The 22,840-nt window shown below is 38.5% G+C and overlaps 1 long non-coding RNA gene across 1 annotated transcript in view; it reads right to left on the reverse strand.

Moving 5' to 3' along the window:
• The window catches only part of LOC134288755 (uncharacterized), a 282,827-nt gene that overhangs the window by 235,184 nt on the left and 24,803 nt on the right, over positions 1-22,840 (reverse strand). Inside the window, exon 2 of the long non-coding RNA XR_009998128.1 lies at positions 2,332-2,372. This is a non-coding gene — a long non-coding RNA (uncharacterized LOC134288755). The remainder of the gene's footprint in view (positions 1-2,331; positions 2,373-22,840) is intronic.

Raw genomic sequence — 22,840 nt, forward strand, 5'->3', positions numbered from 1 at the left:
CCGGGCAGGCAGCAGAGGCTAACTAGATCGTTGCTGGGGAGTGTGTCGCAGATTGCGCAATGGACGACTCCGTTCGACAGATCACTGCGACGAATGTTTTAACATGGTTTGCTACGCTTTGATTGAGTTGTTTTCTCTAAGAGAACGGCGTAGCGTAACATTTGTTCTAACGATAGGAAAGCATGGCATACTCGGTTCTACAACATGCGTACAAGAAGGCCACGGGCGTTGCTAAGGCCGTTGCCACTCTTCAAGCCGCATATTACTTCAAGAAATATTCCGAGGAATCGTTCCATGAATTTCTTCCACTTTTCCCCTAGAACTGTTGAAGTCGTTGATCCCTTCTGCTTACTGGCCTTGCTACGCCCTTTTAGCTAGCGCAACACGATCGTTACGAATTGAGCCAAACTTTCTCGCATTTCGTCCACGGCAAATTAATTAGAGAAATATAACCCGTCTTTTTTGGCCAAAGCGCTTAATCTCCTACAATAGAGACCCACCGAAATGGAGAGGAAACGCCACAACTAGAAAACAAGAAAAGAGAACACTCCACAGCTCCACCAGCAGTCATAGGCTTTCATTCAAGACCCGAGCTGCCGAGTGGGAAGTTAATTTTTTTCCTCCTTGCTCCTCATTCCGCCTCGTCATTTTGCAGTTCACTTTGCATTACTATAGTCGCGAGAGCGACTGACTTGATTGTAAATTTAAACCGGTTCCACTCACCAAAAAAAAAAAAAATCGCGACTTGACCCAATTCTCAGAGCATGCTTGTCTATTGGCAGAAAATTGGGCATCCCCTCCGGGCTTCCACCTTTTATTCTAACGACTTTCCAATCGGTCATGACCAATTTGTCTTTCAATCGAAGTAGGCGATTTTTTCCAACTACTTTCCAACCGCAAATGCAAATTTCTTTCTCCTTATTCGCTTTTTTTTACTCGTTCGTCGACGAACGCTTGCTTCGCCTCCTAAGCGAGATGAATTAGCAAAAAAAAAAAAAAACGCTCAATTCGTCTTCGTCATCAACCATAATCACTCACTGGCAATTTTCCGTCCATCGCATCGCCTGGTGCTGGTTGCTCCGACGCGTTTCGTTCCGAACATTTTAAGTTCAGTGTTCGACATCCAAGCAGGCTGCTCATCCGATGTTCGACTAGGGCATTAATTCGAGAATGTGTGCACTAAATTTCGACTCGAATTAAAGAAAATTATATCCTTCCACCGTCAGTCAGGTTGTACTTGTCTCTGGGTGACGTGTGGTTGCCGTGGCAATTTGGCTGTCAGTCGCAGAACAGTTCCAAATAATAGGCAGCTTGCTTGGATGTGTGGGAAGCTCCATCAATAACGATCCAATTAAAAGTCAGCAGAAGTGCCATAGGCCCTGCTGATGAGTGCCCGATGAGTGATTGTCGATTTGGAGTGCTAGGTCGCCCGCCTGAAGGTCGTCGATAATTCGCGCAAATTGACTTCGAAAAATTCGACCAATTCTTTGGGGACCCATCATAGCAAGCGTGTATGTCTGAGTTGGGGTTCATTATCGCGACGAGACACAACATTTCACCGCGCGTTATCGTTTGTCAATGTCAGGAAATTGACAAGATTCAGGCATAATTATGCCATATCGTCGTATCCGCAGAGCCATCCACCTGTGCAGTTCCATTAATATCCTTCACAGCAGACGACAAGGCATCTGTGTGCTCACTCTAGTGGAAACCGAGTAACGCGCGAGCATCTTGATATGATTAAAGGGGCTTCCCCATCGAACTCCTAGCTCGGAGCGTCGAAAACTGATAGCCCCAAACATAAATCAAGAATGCGATCCCAGGAAACCAGGATTAACTCAACCCTAAAAGGGACGGGGGTAACGGAAGAACTGCTCATATTCGTCAGGCATCGCATCGCATCGCACGTCATATATTTTTCGCCATCATCATGGCACACTGAGATGCTGATGCGGGAAAATTAAGTAGCATTTCCACCATCTGGCACGAAACATTACCGTCAAGAAGTAAGCAGGCGGCGCGGCGTATCTCCTTCCCCGGGAAATTCTGACGTTTTGTTACTCGGTGTGCCGCCTCGGTGATTGCTTGGATGCTCGCATCCCATCGCATGGCCTACTACTTCGGGGAAGGATGTGCGGTATACTCAACATAATTTTCAGCAAAGGGTTTTCGTGGAATTTTGAAGATTTGGCTATTATGTATGACGCCGATGTCATATTTCACTGTCGAAATAAGTTGAGACAAAAAGATTTATTCGACTTCTGAAGAGACAGGGTCAATCTTGAAATGTCCTCATCCTTCTTGTTTTTGAAATGCGATATTATAACTTACTGTCAAGCGTTCCGAATATCGTAGTGGTAAACCGATAGTACCTGTAAATAAACGAGAAAAAACATGTTAAAATGTTGATAATAATTTTAACAAAAGCATTGTTCATAATGAGCAAATCTACATGCTCATTTGCATAGTGTGGACTTCTGCACGAATTTATGCTGACTTGCTTACTCTCAGAGAAAAGAGGATCGTAGCAGGCTGTGCGCGCGAGCGGCTTCGTTTTCTATCACGCGTTTTCTTCACTCCGCGTTGTTTTGATTTTGTCCGGTCGAATTGAGAAACGACTGGTATTGTAAATTTTGCCAGGGAAAGTGCTTGTAAACTTGTCTTCGAATTATTCGCGATTGTAATGAGTGTTTGTGTTATTCCCATCGTGATTTGCCTGCATTTTCTATCTTCTATCGTCTTTCTTCTATCTTCTATCGTCTTTCTTCTATCTTCTATCTTCCAGCTTCCATCTTCCATCTTCCATCTTCCTTCTTCCATCTTCCATCTTCTATCATCTATCTTCTTCCTTCTATCTTCTATCTTCTATCTTCTATCTTCTATCTTCTATCTTCTATCTTCTATCTTCTATCTTCTATCTTCTATCTTCTATCTTCTATCTTCTATCTTCTATCTTCTATCTTCTATCTTCTATCTTCTATCTTCTATCTTCTATCTTCTATCTTCTATCTTCTATCTTCTATCTTCTATCTTCTATCTTCTATCTTCTATCTTCTATCTTCTATCTTCTATCTTCTATCTTCTATCTTCTATCTTCTATCTTCTATCTTCTATCTTCTATCTTCTATCTTCTATCTTCTATCTTCTATCTTCTATCTTCTATCTTCTATCTTCTATCTTCTATCTTCTATCTTCTATCTTCTATCTTCTATCTTCTATCTTCTATCTTCTATCTTCTATCTTCTATCTTCTATCTTCTATCTTCTATCTTCTATCTTCTATCTTCTATCTTCTATCTTCTATCTTCTATCTTCTATCTTCTATCTTCTATCTTCTATCTTCTATCTTCTATCTTCTATCTTCTATCTTCTATCTTCTATCTTCTATCTTCTATCTTCTATCTTCTATCTTCTATCTTCTATCTTCTATCTTCTATCTTCTATCTTCTATCTTCTATCTTCTATCTTCTATCTTCTATCTTCTATCTTCTATCTTCTATCTTCTATCTTCTATCTTCTATCTTCTATCTTCTATCTTCTATCTTCTATCTTCTATCTTCTATCTTCTATCTTCTATCTTCTATCTTCTATCTTCTATCTTCTATCTTCTATCTTCTATCTTCTATCTTTTATCTTCTATCTTCTATCTTCTATCTTCTATCTTCCATCTTCTAGCTTCTAGCTTTCAGCTTCTATCTTTTATCTTCTATCTTTGAGCTTTTCCTTTTTCATCATAAATACTTAAGTAAACTTTTCATTCAATACAGTCAAAAACCTCTTATGCCAAACCATTGCTTTCCCACCGGAGCAAAAACAAACATTCTTAATGTGATAGCCAAAGATCCCTATCGCAAATTCCCCATTACGACGAGGGCCCCGCAGACATTACCACGTACGGAATCGTTTCACGTTCCGCCAAAAAAGTAACCATCTTATTCTTCGAGAACGACTACTATAACAAGAATCGTGACGCGCTGACCTGGACCACATCCAAAAAAAAAGAAAACACCCGAAAAATCCGCAAAGGGTCATCCTCACAAGAGTTCACACACCTTTCACCCAAGTGGAAATCTTTCAAGAATCCTCTTTGTGTCCTTCCCCTCCCCCTTCCAAGTCTCAGGTGATTATCATCACCCTCCCCAAGTCCCCCATCCCTCGAGGAAAAGAGATGCCTTTAAATTGATAACTTTTTAATGAAGATACCGCCGCCGGCGGGAGTACATACGGGTATCATGCTCGCTCGGATGTGGCAACTTCTTCGGGGGAACCACATTTAGGAGGCGAGCGCGAGCAGGAAGACCATTTTCCTGCAATGTACCTCTACACACACGGCGGCGCACACACACGGCGACGCAGCGAGTTTGGGGTCCGGTCACCGCATTATGATTGGTCGGGGTAAACAGTAGGCGAGCAAGCAGACAGCCGGTAGAAGCGCATCTCCCAGTTGGCCGTTACCCGTCCACCAAGTCTCGCCAAGTAGGCGACGACCGTCGTCGGCTCTCTTTTGTTGGCACCGAATTCTTTAACCTTTTGCCTCCGAGGAGATTTTCGTGCTTGCAGAATGGTTGCGATTTTTTTTTTGTGAGACCAAATTGTTGAGAATGTTGTATGCTGATGGAGAGAGATTAGGCAGGATTGGATAAACGGGCGATGAAAATCTTTCAGAGCTGAAAACTTTCCATTTTTTGTAAAGAAGTACATTTACATATCACATTTTGTGCAAGTCAACTTTATTAATATCTGTATGAAATATGTAAGCTCCATCTCTTCGAATGAAAGTCATATTAGAATGAATGTTTTTGTGTAACAAAGCTTTAATTATTTGAGATTTGGAGTTTAAATGAAACGATATCGTCTCTTTTTTAAGATTCTCTCTCTTTTCACTGGTTACTAGACCTCGTTTCCCAGGTGCAGAATATTCTGGGAAGGCAAAATGCCATTTGATTGTTGTCGGTTTTTCCTAGTAACGGAAGTTTTCCAAATCTAGTACGCATTACAAACTGATTATTCAATGAGCCATTTTACGAAGTGACAACAATGTTGATGATGATATTGGTTTTCACGGGTTATTGGGCGCACCCTCCTGTCAAAATCCATTCATAAATGCGGCTCTCTCTATCTCGATGGTCCCTGTTACAGTGTGGCTGGATCGGAATCTACCGAAAAATCGCTCATTTGTAGACGGGCAGTAGGTTCGCACGATCTCAAATCTTCAGGGGACTCACCTGCGGGACAATTGTATGGTTTCCAGTAAGTTAGGTTGTTGAGGGAACATCAGTATCAGCTTCTCTCGGGTTCCTAACCGTCTAGAACCGCAGTCGTGTACAGAAGACAAAACCACGTTCCTACAAACAACCGCACCGTATTTACTGTTACGTCACCGAAAGTCACTTTACTTTAGAATTCGTGATTCAACCAGTCACATTCAACGCATATGAATTTAAACTAATTTAATTTATTAAAAGCCTAATCACAGACAAAGTCTTTACAATTTAGTTCCTATATTCTAACCCTCGACAACGTGCGTCCAATAGAAATACACTAGAACTCCAATGGCGCTGTAGTCACTTTTCTCATTTAATTATTTTAATACTTCTTGTAGAGGACCTTTTGTTTTGGTAAACAAACTTAACTTGACACTTCTAGTACCGCTGCTGATGCTGTATGGGCGTGGCAAACTAGATGTTAGTCACATGAATAGTCGCGACATTGGACTTCTGTGGCTAGTTATTCTACTGTGCGTCCTGTCCACGCACGAGAAAATTTTCACTTTTCTCTTGCAGAAATTCAAATTTCTACTGCTTGCTGCGATTGCGGCTCGTGCGGTTCATTCGTTGCCACGGCAACCCGTTCACGTGGTCGCAACGGTTGGGTTGACATCTGGCGTCAGCAGTGCCCGAGCAAAACTGTTCGCGCTGCTTATAGTGTACGCAACAGTCCCTTCAATATCGAGACATGCAGAGTCGACTGTAGATTGTCACACAAGAAGGAAATTAATTGACCGATAAAAAAAACTGATAATGTGCCAATCTAAAATTGACAATTTTGTATGGGAAAGCGGTTTTTTTGGCTTTTTATTGTCCGATACTGTAAAATAATGTAAAGCGCGGCGGCGAAGGTAGACGGTATCTCCATGAACACGATGCTCCAAAAGGATTCCGTGAGAAGCATATCACTGTATTGTACACCGATTTTGAAAAAGATGGTCCATAAAATTCAGATTTGACAAGCGCAACCCCTCCCGACTAGAAAAATCTATCAAGTTAATAACACATTGTGTTATGATGTTATAAAAATTTTCCATAACTTATTATGTTATAAACTAGGTGCAGGATGATGTTAAAATAACCTAAATTGTAACAAAAAGTACACCGGTCTAATCAAAATAATAACCTATTTTGTTATGATCTGATCAATATTGATATAATTTTTAGCTTCATGAAAACTAGTTCCTATCATATTTTGAAACAATTGTACAAAACGATTTTCTGAATGTCAAGTAATTGAAACTAAATTATTGCACAATGAGTTATTAACACTTAAACTACCGAGGGGGTAAAAACTCCCGCGAACTACCAAGGGTCCAAAAAAAGTCGGAAGTCCAACTTTGCCAATGCATTGCTCGGCCGTTTTTCAACCGATTTCAAAACTTTTTTTTGCGATGGAACCGGACGGGTTTCAAGATCATCGTCCATTTAAAAAAATATAAAATAGATGCGTCTACCCAAAATTATTAAGCAAAAGGCACGGTTTTTTCGACTCTAAATCATGCGTACAGCTGGAGTGAACACGTTTATGCAAAATAAGTGATTTTTCAGTACACTGATAATTTACCTTACTCAAAAAACTGCTAAAATACCCTATTTTTCACATAAAATAAGCAATAAATAAAAATTCAAAGCGATGACATATAGTTTTTTTGGTCTCAAATTGTTCGTAGGATTGTACTCGACATTTTTGATGAACAATGAAAATGTTCTAACTACACTCTTATTTTGTTTTACCCGGAAAACTACGAAAATTCCGTACTTTTTACACAAAGTAGTCAACAAAACTAAATTTAAAACGATAACATGTAGTTTTTTAGCCTTGAAATGTTCGTAGCAGTTTGGGGGACATACTTTAAGAATAATAGTGATGTTTTCATTACACTCATATTTTGATTCACTCAAAAATCAACGAAAGTACCACATTTTTCACGCAAAGTGGTTAACAAAAATGATGGCTTACAATGCAAAATAGTATTTTACCTTTAAATTATTCGGGAAAGCGTACTGGACGATCTTGATAAGTAATAGTGACGTTTTCATGACACACTTAATTTATTTTACTCAAAAAACTACAAAAATACCATAATTTTCATACAAAACAGTCAATAAAACAAAATTTAAAGCCATAACATGTAGTTGTATGGCCTTAAATTTTCCGTTACAATGTTTTGGACCTGTTTTTGATAAAATGTTGATGTTTACATTACACTTATATTTTGTTTTATAAAAAAATGTACGAAAATACCACAAAAAAGCGAATAAGCCAAAATTTTAAGTAATGATATGTGGTTATTCAACTTTGATTTTATCGTAGTAGTTTAGTGGATTTATTTGAACAATCTTAGTGATTTTTTTATTACACTCATATTTTATTTCACTCGGAATACTAGGAAAATACCACATTTTTCACACAAAGTAGTCATCAAATAAAAATTGGAGTCAATGCATTATAGTTTTTTTTGCCATGAAATTATTTGTAAAAAAAGTACTAGACTTGTTTGATAAACAATTAGGATCTTTCAATTACACTCGTTGTTTTCTAAATTTGTTTATTTTTTGGGATTTAATATGTTTGTCAGAGCACTATCAAAGTTTCCCCAAAATGAAAATGTGATTCTCGCTCATATGAAAAAATTATATTGATCACCCAAAACAATTAAAACTGTCCAATCCTTACGTTGCAATTATATCTGAGACACCAGTACTTGTTTTAAAATTATCAAATCAGGAAAAATACATGGAATAATATTAGGGAAATTTGCTGAAAAACTATCAAAGCTACCTCGTTTTACGGTATTGCATTAGAAACTCTTCTATATACATTTGTTTTTCAGAAATTTCCCAAAAGGTGCATTTATATTTCATGATATCTTTCAAAGATTCTTTCAAAATATTTTGTCGTTGGTTCTTTTCGAAAATCTTTCAAAAATATTCCAGAGATTCCTTCAGGGATATTTTCAAAAACATCAAGGATTCATGCGGAATTTATTTAGGGGTTCTATTTCTCGAGGAATTCTTTAAGAAAACTTTTGAAATGTTTCCGTGTATTATTCCTTTGGGTTTTCATCAGAAATTCCTCTAGCGATTGCTTGATAAATTTCTCCAAGGACTCATTTAGAATATTATCATATATCGGAATCTCTTATTTTTTTTCCTGGAGCATTTTTGAAGTTTTTTTCTGGCTTTCTGCAGTTCTCTTCCTAGTTTCCATCCTAGTTCCCATGCAAAGTGTTTTTCTTTTATTTACTTACCTTACCGGTCAGGCTTTATTTACTTACCTTACCGGTTAGGCTTACCGAGGCTGAAAATCTCTCTAATAACACATAACCTAACCTTACCTTTGGAAACCAGTTAAGTTCGTAACTTTTTTTCATTTTCACGGGATTTCCGTTTATTTTTTGGTGATTGCTACTACAGGAGACGCAAATGGACTCAAATAAAAAAAAATCCCTGGTGAATTTTCGGTTTGCCTTGTATTTTTTTCAGGTATTAGATAACCTGAAACTGGTACAAAAAAGTCAGTAATAGAAATCTGCATGTGTTTGTTTTGAATTTTGTGTTATTGGCTATTTTGTGTGAAAAAAATGGCACATTCGTGATTTTTTAGTAAAACAAAACGTGGATGTGATGTGAACATCAAAATTTTATCAAATCCATGTCTAGTACATTCCAACAGAAAATTTTAAGACTAACAACTACATGTTATTGCTTCAAATTTTGTTTTATTGACCATTTTGTAAGAAAATTATGGTATTTTAAAAACTTGTTTGGTTAAATGAATTAAGAGTGTCATGAAGGCGGTATTATTGTCATTTCATTATCATTTCACGAAAAAATGCAAGCCAAAAAACCAGAATGCATTGCCTTATATTTTTAATTGTTGACTACTTTGTGTGAAAAATGTGGTATTTTCCTAATTTTCCGAGTGAAATAAAATATGAGTGTAATAAAAAATTCACTAGGATTGTTCAAATAAATCCACTAAACTACTACGATAAATTCAAAGTTGAATAACTACATATCATTACTTAAAATTTTGGCTTATTCGCTTTTTTGTGGTATTTTCGTATATATTTTTATAAAACAAAATATAAGTGTAATGTAAACATCAACATTTAATCAAAAACAGGTCCAGAACATTGTAACGGAAAATTTAAGGCCATACAACTACATGTTATGGCTTTATATTTTGTTTTATTGACTGTTTTGTATGAAAATTATGGTATTTTTGTAGTTTTTCGAGTAAAATAAATTAAGCGTGTCATGAAAACGTCACTATTGCTTATCAAGAACGTCCAGTACGCTTTCCCGAATAATTTAAAGGTAAAATACTCCTTTGCATTGTAAGCCATCATTTTTGTTAACCGCTTTGCGTGAAAAAAGTGGTACTTTCGTTGATTTTTGAGTGAATCAAAATTTGAGTGTGATGAAAACATCACTATTATTCTTCAAGTATGTCCCCCAAACTGCTACGAACATTTTAAGGCTAAAAAACTACATGTTATCGTTTTAAATTTAGTTTTGTTGACTACTTTGTGTAAAAAGTACGGAATTTTCGTAGTTTTCCGGGTAAAACAAAATAAGAGTGTAATTAGAACATTTTCATTGTTCATCAAAAATGTCGAGTACAATCCTACGAACAATTTGAGACCAAAAAAACTATATGTCATCGCTTTGAGTTTTGATTTATTGCTTATTTTATGTGAAAAATAGGGTATTTTAGCAATTTTTTGAGTAAGGTAAATTATTAGTGTACTGAAAAATCACTTATTTTGCATAAACGTGTTCACTCCAGCTGTACGCATGATTTAGAGTCGAAAAAACCATATGTCATCGCTTTGAATTTTGTTTTATTGATCAATGTGCGCAAAAAATGCGCTTTCAAAAAAACTAGGAAGTGCCTTTTGCTTAATAATTTTGGGTAGACGCATCTATTTTATATTTTTTTAAATGGACGATGATCTTGAAACCTGTCCGGTTCCATTGCAAAAAAAAGTTTTGAAATCGGTTGAAAAACGGCCGAGAAATGCCTTGGCAAAGTTGGACTTCCGACTTTTTTTGGACCCTTGGTAGTTTAGGAGTTAAACAACATTTATAACATAATCTGTATATATAAAAATGAGTTTGAAGTCCCTTTGAGGCAACAAAACTCACGAACGGCTGAACCGATCAGGATGATTCTTGCATGGTTTGATTCGTATTCATGGTGGCTGTGTTTATATGTACAAAAAGTTACGAAAATCAACTAGAAAAGTAACAAAATTGAAAAAGAACTGATTTTCTATGAGCTGGGAAGGAAATCAACACGACCGAAATTAAATCAATCTAGAGTGCGGTGCTGCAATGACCTCAACAGTTGCCAAACAACACAGCTGGGCAAGACAAAGTTTGCCGGGACAGCTAGTATGATATAATTGAGATATAGTATTTTTAAACCCCAAAAATATTAAAACTTGATTATATCACAATGAGTTATAAATATCAGGGTTTGTTATAATATTGTTATATTTTTGTTAGAATCTTCTAGTCGGGCTGCTATGGCAGGAAGATCCGGATAACTATCTTATGGATGTCGCCACGTTCGTAGCAACATTTTCGCCGTGATCGCCACGATCCGCAAGAAATAGAGCCGTCGAAGAGCACTCGTCAGAGTACCCGGAATCAGCGGAAGCCATCGTGTGTAAGCACTGCGTGGATGACTATCCGCGCATTCAATGTCGAGGCAGCAGTTAACCATGTATACTCCCTCGTCAGGTTTCGCCTGCGCAATTGCCTGTCAAACTCAAAAGAAGTTCTTCAACGGGTCAGTGAAAGAATCTCCAGTTGGACAAGGACAACTCGAGAGAGCGTAAAATGGGGATCTGCTGGAAGCGGAAAGAAGTATTCATCTTTTCAACGACGCTGGTACTTGAAACGGATTATCCCAACATCGAATACTTCGAAAGTTAAAACGTCCGTAAACAAGAAAAATGAGGGTGATTGTGAGGCGCTGGGTGTCAATCAAGGAGAATCCGATAAATTTGGCAACCATGTGGGGTAGACCTCTAGGCCAATCGCCGGCTGGTCCATCGTTTAGGGATGTCTCTGCGCTCTTCAGAAAACGATTGGCCAATCGCGAAGAGAACCGAGGAAAAGGTAACTGAGGAGATGTTTAGTGTCTATCCAGTACACCTGAAGGAAACTGTGAGGGAACAGAAGTTCTTCTGATCGACTGGCGTCGTTTTCCAACTAGAATCGTTTACTGCGTTTAGTGGAATTCACTCTTTGATACTGCCGCAAGCTGAAGTATAAGGTAAAGAAGGACCCGCTAGCTGTGAGACCGCTGATGAAGCAAGAACTATCGTAAGCGGAGATGACTATGCTTTGCCTTGTGCAGAGCGAAGAGTGTCCAGATGAAGCAATAACTCTCACTGGCAAATCTGATCAACAGGAGAATAATTCATTATTGTCCAGTACGGCTGGACATTGTCGCCGTTCTTGAACGATACCGGCGTACTGCGATCGGAGACCAGAATTTCTGCCACAGCGTTCGTATCTCACGATATCAGATTCCAGATTATCCTTAAATGTCGATTATAACAACTGCAATGGCGACGTTAAAAACTGCGGAGATCTCAAAGTAAGAACCATTGGCAACGTTCATGGTCGAGGCGGAAAGCCTGATCACTTTGAGGGCATCGTTGACCTTTCCTTTAGTGTCAGAAAGTGCTGAATCCAATGAGTTGAACCGGAGTAGTTCAACCGTCGAAGCATCGAAGCCTTCATCAGACCCGAAAATGGTTTGCAGAGTAAGCTGGGAACTATGCCGATCTATGGTTGACCAATTTTGGAGGAAATGGATACGTCATTGTGAGATATAGGTTTTGCTGCTGGTTGTGTATGCTGCATCAGGGGTGATTCCAATGAGAGTCTAATAGAGGTAGGGAAGAAGATATATCGTATGCGTGAGATCCGTGTCTGGTGCAAAACATGTCACTACTACAAGTAAAGCGAGCTCCCATGAGAACGCGTGTCAAATAGTGACGTCACTGTTTGTGTTTACATTTTTCTTTCCTTACTAATACATAGCCATCTCTTCTTCTTCATCACCTGCAATATACGCTCATTGGGGTGATTCCTTCCCAGGGAAATACTAAACTCCACAGTCAATATTGGCCAACTATAGCTCGTCGAACCAAATGGTTCGAAGAGACAGAGGCTATTGCAATAGAAGACCTGGCGATCATTGTAAAGCAGAAGATACAGAATGGATGGATACGGGCAAGAGTAGTGAAGGTAGTCGAAGGTCAAGATGAAAAGTGTGAGCCGCCGTGGTTCAGACTGCGACCGGAGTTATGGAGCGACCGGTATCCAAGATGAAGCGATTGAACTCAGAAGCAAGTGGTGAAGCTGACTGAGAGAGATCCAACCAGCCTTACGGTTCGGGGAAGTGCCTTACGGTGTATCAGATCAAATCTTCTGGCGCGGTTATGAGGATGGCAACACGGACAAAAAGACGGTAGACAAACACCAATAGGGCAATAGATCGACATTCTAACTTAAAAATATAGTAGATAGCTCTTCTTTTGTGTGGTAGTAAAATCGATTTTTTCGGTGAATAAATTATTCCGAAACATGAAGTCAACACAAAAACTTAGCCAAACCAATATTCACTATCTTTTCACAAACTTTTCCGTTTTCAAACAATTTAAGTTTCTCGCGTGTTTTTCCATACGAATTGAATACAAACTAAGTATGATGTCACCGCCTGGCTGTCAGCGCTGGAAACTGAATGCTATAAAGGTTCATGAATGCACTTTTCACTGTTAGCTCCACTCCAACTGGAAGCATTCATTAGAATTGTAATTAGAAAACACTCTATTGTGGAGGCAATACAGCTAAAAGAATTTCTCAAGAAAAGTAGTTCTGGTATAGTTAAATAAAAATGTGAGAATTTCATAAAACAAAAACTCATAGAAGATTTACTTACGAGACACCTGGAGAATTCCTTAAAAATACCTGAACACCGTAATAAACTCGTGGGTGATTTGCGTTAGGAATAGGCTGACCAGACCATCCGTCCCGTATTTAACGGGACAACTCAATTTTCAAATACTCGCCACTGGAACATTGTTAATGGTTTTGACTAAATTATTCGTTCTTTCCAGCTTAAATACCATTATTGACAACATTCAGTTCAGTTTTTGGACATTGATTTCCTTTTTATTTAGTTTTCGAAATATGTCCCGTATTTAAACGGGACATATCTGGTCAGCCTAGTTAGGAACACTGAGAGAATTGCAGAATCAACGTCCAAAGAAATTCAAGAAGAATTTGAAGAAATTGCAGATGAAGCTTCTGGAGAAGTCGACGAAGGGACTTCTTGAAGAATTCAAGGTTTTCTCCTGGATTTTCTTCTGTAAACCCAATCTCTTCCAGAACTTATTTCAAATTTCTCCAGGATTGTAAGATTCTTCCTTTAAATCCTTCCTGGATTTCTCTAGGTGTTTCTTCAGTGGTCAAACCCGTGCCCGAGACTAGTTACAGAAGTTCCATATACTAGGTTCCCCTCCGCCTTTTCGTTGAATTGCTGAAAACCCCCTCCTTTGCCGCCTTTCCTGTGCACCTGCCTGTCTGCGGTTATTCCTGAAGTTTTTTTTTTTCTAGGATTTTTCAAGTAGTTCCGTTAGGGAATCATTTGAAAGAGTTCTTCCAGAGAATATGCTTCTGAGGGTTCCTCTAGTAATTCTTTCGAGAGTTCCTTCCAGATTTTCTTCTTGGAATCTTCCAGGAGTTTCTCCTGAAATAAGCCAGAAATTCCTTCTAGGATTCCTTCAAGAGACCGTTTTTTTGAATTCCTTAAAGAGTTCTCCTAGAACTTTTTCCAGGATGCCTCCAGGACGTCTTTATAGCACATTCCTCTAGGAGGGCCTTTAACGGGTTTTCTCACAAAGCCATCTGGGATTCTTCCACGCATTTCAATCGGGATTCCTTCAGAATTTCTTTCCGATATTCCATCAAGAACTTCTTCCAAAGTATCTTGGGGCATTAATTCTACAGGCTCGGCAATTATATGACAATATTAGGCAAACTACTATTTTTTTCGCTTCGACGTTTTGGTCCTGGTTTGAGCGGGAAAATTGTAATTCATTCAATGTGTATATAAGACTGCCGAGCCAATATAAACAATGTGTTAAGGTTATATCGAGTAGAAATTTCTCCTACTGTCAAGTTTCCTTCAGGAATTAATCTGGGTAATCTTTCCGCATTCCGTCAAAAACTTCTTCTGATGTTCTTCCAACAACTCTTTTCATGATTCTAACATTGCTCCAGCAGTTGCTGGAGATTCTTATGGAATTCCTCCAGAAGATTATTCTGGAAGTCTTCCAGATGTACTTAATCCTTAAAGGAGTTTATTACGGAATTGAAGAGCTTTTTTCGTGGCATTACTCAGTGGGAATGCCTTCAGTAGTTTCTTCTGAGTTTACTACAATAGTCGTGCTACAAGAAAGATTAATTCTCAATATCTTTCATTATAAAGGCGAATAACATTCTACTAAACAATAAAATATTGGCATAGAACGAGCTGACCGGCTCTTATATGCATTTCTCCATTGTTTCATCACACTGACGATAAAACTTTTTTTTTTGTTTATGTTAACGTGCCGATAAAACTTTTTTGCAATTTCTCATCGTAATAGGCTGTTTTACCTTACGAAAATCCGTCAGGAAAAGGACTACTTTCCCACACCAAATTAACAGTGCTGTAATGGTTCATTACAGCACTGATTTGCGTTGCGTAATGAACCATTACAGCACTGTTTTATGTTTGGATCAATTTCGTGGTCTTTTCTGGACGCATTTTTTAAAAATTGTGACAACTGCACAGTATAACCTGCTATGATCAGACTTTCTTAAACATGACTATGAACATCTGATTCAGTGTGCAGTTTGATGAATAAATTTTGTTAAAAACTACCCTTAAGCGGTAATTTATGAAATTGCAAAAAACGTTGTACGCAACTCGGTATACAACTTGATTTTTACAGCACTCGTCGTAATTATCCAATTTGGCAAGCCTCGTTGGATAAATGTAAGACTCGTGCGGTAAAAATCTTTATTCTGCACCTTGTTGCGTAAACTAGGGTATTGGTTCCCTTATTAAGCATGTGGCTCCCATTTTCATCCCACGAAAAACAAAGGATTGAAGCGCTGTTTGTTTTGTTTTTTATTTTTGTATTTTTTGTTAGAAGTGAGCACCCATGAAAACAAAAAGAACGGAGTCAATCGGTGCCGTAATCGCTTGTTTTCGAATAGGATGAAAATGGGAGCATGAGATTACTGATGGCACACATACCCTACTATTGTTTTTGCGTTTTTTTTTTATCAAAACACATCGACGAACGCTATGGAAAAGAAATTGGTCTACTATTTCTTTTACTTCGGACGCAACGCACAAAATACGAAAAGGAACCAGGGAGTAGTGCTGTAATGGTTCACGCAGGTTTTAAAAATGGCGACACCTGCACAGTATAACCTACTATGATCAGACGTTCTTAAACATGACTGCAGTTTCATGAACAATTTTTGTTAAAAACTATCCTCAAGTGGTAATTTATGAAATTGAAAAAAACATTGTACGCAACTCGGTACAGAACTCTATTTTGTACGACTCGTGCTGTAAAAATCTTCATTCTGCACCGTGTTCTGCACATTGTTGCGTAAACTACTATTTCAAATTGTGAATAATGTAGAGGAAATATCGGCTGTAATCAAACTTCTGTCTGAAAGATTCAATACATAATGGGTCGCTTTATACGCACAAAGCACAGTAAACACTACCCCGCCTACTAGGATGGGTCCTAATGAAGCAATCAAACTAGAATGCTAAAAGTAGCACTTTTCCATTAGACATCGTTACACAGCTTAACACCTGATTGCTCCCGCCACCGCACCACCGACGCCGGTGGGAGCCATCCCGCAGCCACATCGCGAGGACCCAATCCCACGGAAATTAATTTTCCCGATCGAACCACAATTAAGAGCAAAAGAGGTAGGTAGACTTACGACGACCACGTTCTACTTCCTCATTCCTTTGCGGTAGCGGCGCGGCGATGGTAGATGGATGGATGGATGCGCCACTCAGCCAGCGGCTATATGGCCAACTTTGTTACCCCTCAGCCAGCGAGCGAGGGTGAGTCAAGCAAGGCAACCCGACCTACTGTGATTCGGAGAGTAGTGTGCTTACGCTGCAAAAACCGACCGAAAGGAAGGAAAACAAACTTTATTGCTAATTCCGATTGGATTGTTGCGGACGAAAACGGGGAGAAGGGGGTGAAATTAGGTGTCTGAAGATGGTGGTTCTAAGAAGCATTGGAGAGCCATTCGTAGTGCCTCTGATGAAAACACTGAAATGAATTGCTGACGATGAAATACGTAGAGTAGAATACACACACTTCAAAGGGATTGGCAACGCAGGCAGGCGGAAAGAAAGTGTGATGGCTTGAGGCGTCGTCCGTCGGTTGCCTAATAAATTATTCATCAGTGCGAACAATATGATTTGGTGTTGTCCCGCAGGTCCCGGAAATCGTCGTCGTCGTTCGTTCATCCATTCCCGGGTTGCAACGACTCGACGAATGGCGACCGAGTGCAACGGAGAGAGGCCGGGCGGCACCGGAAGTCGTGAGTGCGCTTTTACAAGGAACGGCTCTGGAATTGGCTTTTGCCCGACCGACAGCCACGCCAATGGAAGCGAAATTGTCGTCGTCCCGCCAGGAACGCATTGCAACGACAACGGCGCACACAATGTAATGTATGCGTTTTTGAACAAGTGAAGGGAAATGCGACAGCTGCTGGTTCGTGTGGTCGCAGAGCGAAAAGGAAGTCACGGGCAGATAACAACAGCCGTGGCCACGACCGACAATGGTTCCGTACAAGTCAAAGCAGCAACTTCAGTAATAACTCAATGTCATTTTATAAGATATGATTATTAGAGTTGGAATTACTGCTGGAGGTGTACCTATCGTTGAACGGAAGCGAGAATCGGGCACGCAATCAAAGAACAAAAGTTGGACGTATCAGACGGTAGTTGTTGTACACCAAAACGGTACTTTTAAGTGAATCCCATTCAATAATGGAAGTGTTAGAACGATACATACATTTTAATAATGATCGCTGTTTGTTTCAATGATGTTATCAGATTTATTTATAACATTGTATTCCCTTCGAGGTAATATAACGTACGAACGAAAGAATCCTTGGTGAAATTTCGGGCGAAATTTCTAAAGAAAACTGTGCAAGAATTCATCGATACGTTACCCGAGAAAATATAGGACGTATCCCTACAAGATTTGATTAAGAAAACCCGTAAGTAATTTTAGTAGCATTCTCTAGAGGAGTTCCCGGATAAATCCTTGGAGTAATTTCTGAACCAGTTCGAAAAATTCCTGATGAACTCTCTGACTCCCTGTTAGGGTTCCAGATGAAATTCATGGAGAATACCACGGAGAAATTCCTGGAAAAAAGACCTGGGAGAATTGCTGGAGTAACTCCAGGGGAAATCCCAGCAGAAATGACTGGATAAAACTTCTCATGAATGCCAGACGACTTCCCAGCAATTTCTAGAAAAATCTCCGGAAGAAATTTCTGAAACAATACGGAGGATATTCCTGTTAGTGATACCAATGGGAAATCTTGATTTTTTTGATTGATTTGTCTTTATTATAGAGATTTTTAGCCCTTGGCTGGTTCTTCTCTTCGCGGGGGGGGAGGGGCTATCTTGGAGGAATCTCAATAGGAACTCCCAGGAAACTCGTAGGAGGAGCCCTATATGGAACCCTGGCGAAATCCCAGAGGAATTCCTGAATAAACTGTTTAAGGACAAGGTATTTGTAGTACATAGCTCAATTTTTCTGAATCACTGTTAAACCGTTCAACGGATATGGCTGAGAATGCATCATGTAGGTGCTCTAGAAAATTTTAAGTATGTACTCCAGATGCCTTGTCCTCAGGTAATTTCAGGAGTAATATCCGGAACATTAAAGAGAATTGTCGGACAAAAGAAACACTAAACAAGCAACAAAGTAGATGCGGAAATCACTCTATATCCCTCTACTAATAAAAGATAATTACATGATCTCGAAAATGTTTGTTAATGACAAAACAGAAGCTAAATTTGTTGAGTACATATCAACCCGTAAATAATCGATTATTACTAACCTAAAACCGGAACTGTTTGATGGTAAATCTTGAATAGCGTTGCAGAGTTTATCGACTCGATGTTACCCCTCGATAATCCCAATACAAGGCTTGAAAATCTCTAAACTCGTGGTGTACGATCTTTATCCGATTCTGTTCGATTTGGGACAAACCTTTGTCGCATCGGGTAAATTGTCTCAACAAACGCAGGAAGCGACATAGTCATTATCAATGCGCGATGGCTGAAATTTTATTCAATGATCTGGATAATTATTCAAATGACATCTTAAAGGGATGAATTCCCGGTAGAATTTCCCTGTACGGATTTCAAGCAGGAAGCCCTTAAGGAATCTTAAGAGAAATTCCCGAAAGAACATGGATACATCACTAGAAGAGTTCCTGTAAAAAATTCTGGAATATATCCTTCAAGAATACCAGCACTAATTTCTGGAGGAATCCCAGCAATTGTTTCTGAAGGATTCTAAAAAAAATCACAGAAAATATCATAAGAGGATTGCATGAAAAAGTTCTTAGGGAAATATTGTGATTCTAATGGAAATCCCCGAAATAATTCCTGGAGGAACACCAGCAGAAATTCCTGGTGTATCGCCAGCGAGAAATATGCCACATAAATATGAGCATAAATTCCTGGAATATTCCCAGCAAGTATTCCTGGAAGAATCCCTGGAGACACATCTGGAAAAAGAAGCAAATTCCACATTTTTTCCATATTAGAACGAAATTAGGAAGCAATTTCTTTCCCAAGGCCACATGTCTGGGGATGTATTTCTTATATTTACATCAACAGGCAACGTTTGATGATTGTTCTGTTTCAAAGGAACCGTAAACCGGGGTCAAATTGATCTTCGCGGGGAATTATTCAGACGTTTTTCCGTTAGCTTGAGCATACTTTTAATAGTTTGGACACTTTCGGAACATTCGGGGTGCCCAGGACAAACCATTAGTATAGGAAATTAGCGTTTCTACTCCAAAACATATCGTGTGATAGCTCTTTCTCCGGGATTTCCCGTGAATAGGATTCCTATTGCCATGAAAAGAGCCATTGATATGGTCTTTTTGGTCATATCTGGAAATACCGGGGTGCCCTGACGGAACCTGTAGTAGAAGACGTTTGCATTTTTATTCGGGTTAATGCCTTCCAATCTGCCATTACCCCGAATCAACATATCACAGTCGTATTTCTAAAAACAGATAAGCGAATATTTTGAAACCAATGAAATCACGTAGACATCACTGGACTGGAAGCGTAATGCGAATGTCGGAAACATTATTCGGCAGAGAACCAGATAGAGATCGGTGACTTCTTGAGCGACCTCGAACGGGCTGCGGAAAGCGGAGGAACATCGCCGACAAATATGGTGCTCTACTAATGTAAAGGTACTTCGTAACTAACAAGGTACAGTGATAGACATTCGTTTAGCCGAGAACAAAAAAAGTGTCAGGAAACTCATACAAAACATTTTATGATAAAACTTTTTTATCGTAGTAATAGTATATCTAGTACAGTTTTATAAAAATGTGATACATAAAACTTACATATACACTGAAACAAAACCGAGGGTAAAAACCCTTCAAATGTCAATTTTTGCCTAGACATTCGTTTAGCCGAGGTAAATGAAAAATTGGTTTTCAATAGATTTTTTGCAATTTCGTGAGTATATTTCGAGAATATACTCCAAGGCATTTAGTTTATGACGTGTTAGCAAGATATTTGACCTTAAAAGTTTATTTATTTGTGAAATTCAGAGAAATATTTTAAAAAAATGTCCCAATAAGGAGAAGCGACGATAAACAAATTTATTTAAGAAAACTGATTTCTGTAAACACTCAAACGTAAGCTAGATTAGCAGTTTTGAAAATATGGCACAGAACTATTGTCAGAAATGTTCAAATTATTGCATAAAATGTCATAAAAAAATAAGTATATTGGTTTTTGGTTGGTTAAACTTTAAAATGGAATTGATAAAAGCTAAAATAAATAGTTCTGCATTGAAATAAATATGTGCCCTAATGCCTGTGGAGTATACCTGTTTGATACTACCATTACTAAATGAGTTAGAAGACTGCAAAGTGAAAGAACTGCAAGAAGTGTCAGATTTTGTGTACCCTATTTATTCAAAAGCAGATTCTCATACAAAAATGCAAGATTTGGTTAAATATTTGGCTTATTTCATTCAATCTGAAGAAAAATATATTATGAATGAGTCTTAGTTGTGAACCACATTCATTTTCAACATGATTTATTTGAAAAGAATGTCTAAATTATGAAACAAGTAGTTCATGCTAGAAATTTGAATACTTTCGGTGCCATTTCTCGAAATATGAGCCGTCCAATGTATGTTATTTCAGCCAGAATACAGTCTAGAAGATATTGGGAGCTGTTAGTAGACTTAATAGTAGTAAACGCTGTGATTTATGCAAGGGAAACCATCATATTTCATCAAAACAATACTTAAATACGTAATTTTTTGATAGTTTGTGTTATTTTTTTCTGTTAAAAACGTTGTTTTGCGCAAAATTTCAACCTGCTTTGGTCATGAAACTTTCATTAGATTCTTTTGAAACACTTCCGATAAAAATAACTACATCCAATCTCAATTGAGAAACATTTAAAATATTATGACATATTTATATGAGATGCATGCAAAATTAATATGGCAACACTACCAAAAACGATCTAATTCATGATTTACAAGTCGATCTATAATGCAGATCACCATACAAAATGACTTTGTTGGATATTTTTCGAAATTTGTTAGTTTTTTATTATGGAATTCTAAAAATTGTACAATTCGGCTAAACGAATGTCTAGGCAAAAAATGACATTTGAAGGGTTTTTACGCTCGTTTTTGTTTCAGTGTATATGTAAGTGTGATGTATCACATTTTTATAAAACAGTACTAGATATACAATCACTACGATAAAAAAGTTTTATCATAAAATCTTTTGTATGAGTTTCCTGGCACTTTTTTGAATTTTTTTAGCCTCGGCTAAACGAATGTCTATCACTGTATCAAGGTAGGTACTACGACATACAAACAGACATAACAATAGTCTATTTTACGAAACGACAACAGTGTTGATATTGATATTAACACTCACGGGCTTGGGCACAACCTCCTGTCAAATTTTCATTCATGAAATGAGCGATCAGCTGATTCGAAACGTCTCGTAAAATGGCTCATTTTCGTAAAATTCCATCACCCACTTTCCACCTGGTGGAAATGTTTCACGAAACACTGCGTTGTGCAATATCGTCAACCGAATGCGCTAGTGTGAAACGTCAAACGCAAAGAAAATCGATGCGAGCGCATCTGGTTGTGAAGGCCACAACTATGAAGATTTAAAATTATCGTTAAAAGCGTGGTCGATGAACTAGGCTGGGACACGGCTTACATGGGTGTTGCGAACATTAGAAGCGACACAAACATTTTTGCTCGGGCACTGCCGACACTCGACGTCGATCCAACCGTCGCGACCACGCGAACGGGTTGCCTGGGCAACTAACGAAACGCATCGCAGCAAACCAGGTTCAAATTTGAACCTTTCAAGAAAAGTGAAAATTTTCTCGTGCGGACAGGACGTCATTGTCGATGATTAGAATAACGAAATTTAATTGTAAAGACATTTTCTGTAACTACAGGCTATTAATAAATTAGTTTTAAATCCAAACGCGTGGTTTGTGAAACTCTGAAGAATAGTGGCTTTGGTGACGGAAGAGTAAGTTTCGGTACGGTCGTTTGTCAGAACGTGGATTTTATTATTTATTGTTATTCCTTTTACATGTTAAACAGCGTTTGCATGCCATTCCGTTTTCAGTCAATAACTTTTTCCACATGCCTTAGATCGCTTTGCGGTCTTCTGAGGGTTTGCTTCTCTCGGCAATTTCCAACAGAAATCATTCATCGATTTATGTTTAGGGGTTAAGGGGCAACCTGTAACGCTTTTCTTTGAAAAAGTGATTCCCCATAGTAAATCGTATGAAAACGCAGAAGGCTGGCGCTAAAATATAGTTTCTCCGATCGAGCTGAAATTTTGCACAGTTGATATGGGGCCAAAATGAAACTCGAATAGTGTACAGGAATAAAATGTCTTTCTGTCTCCCACGCTATTATTTATGTTTGCTTCGTCTATGGAGTACTATGTTGTACTATGGAGAACATTTGAAAGACGAAGCTATGCATTTCGGATTCAATGAACGGCAACCTTCAAATTCCCGGTAAATTAGAGTATTATACTATTTTCTCTATCTTTAAGTTAAAATGCTCCATTGTAATACCAAGAAACGGTATATAATACCGTGCTTGCGCATCATCTGTTGGACAGTTTACGATGCATTTCAACGCTACCGAGATTTCTAAGGAATTATACATT

Source organism: Aedes albopictus, chromosome 2 (genome assembly GCF_035046485.1).
Source record: "Aedes albopictus strain Foshan chromosome 2, AalbF5, whole genome shotgun sequence".
Classification (NCBI taxonomy): Eukaryota; Metazoa; Arthropoda; class Insecta; order Diptera; family Culicidae; genus Aedes; species Aedes albopictus.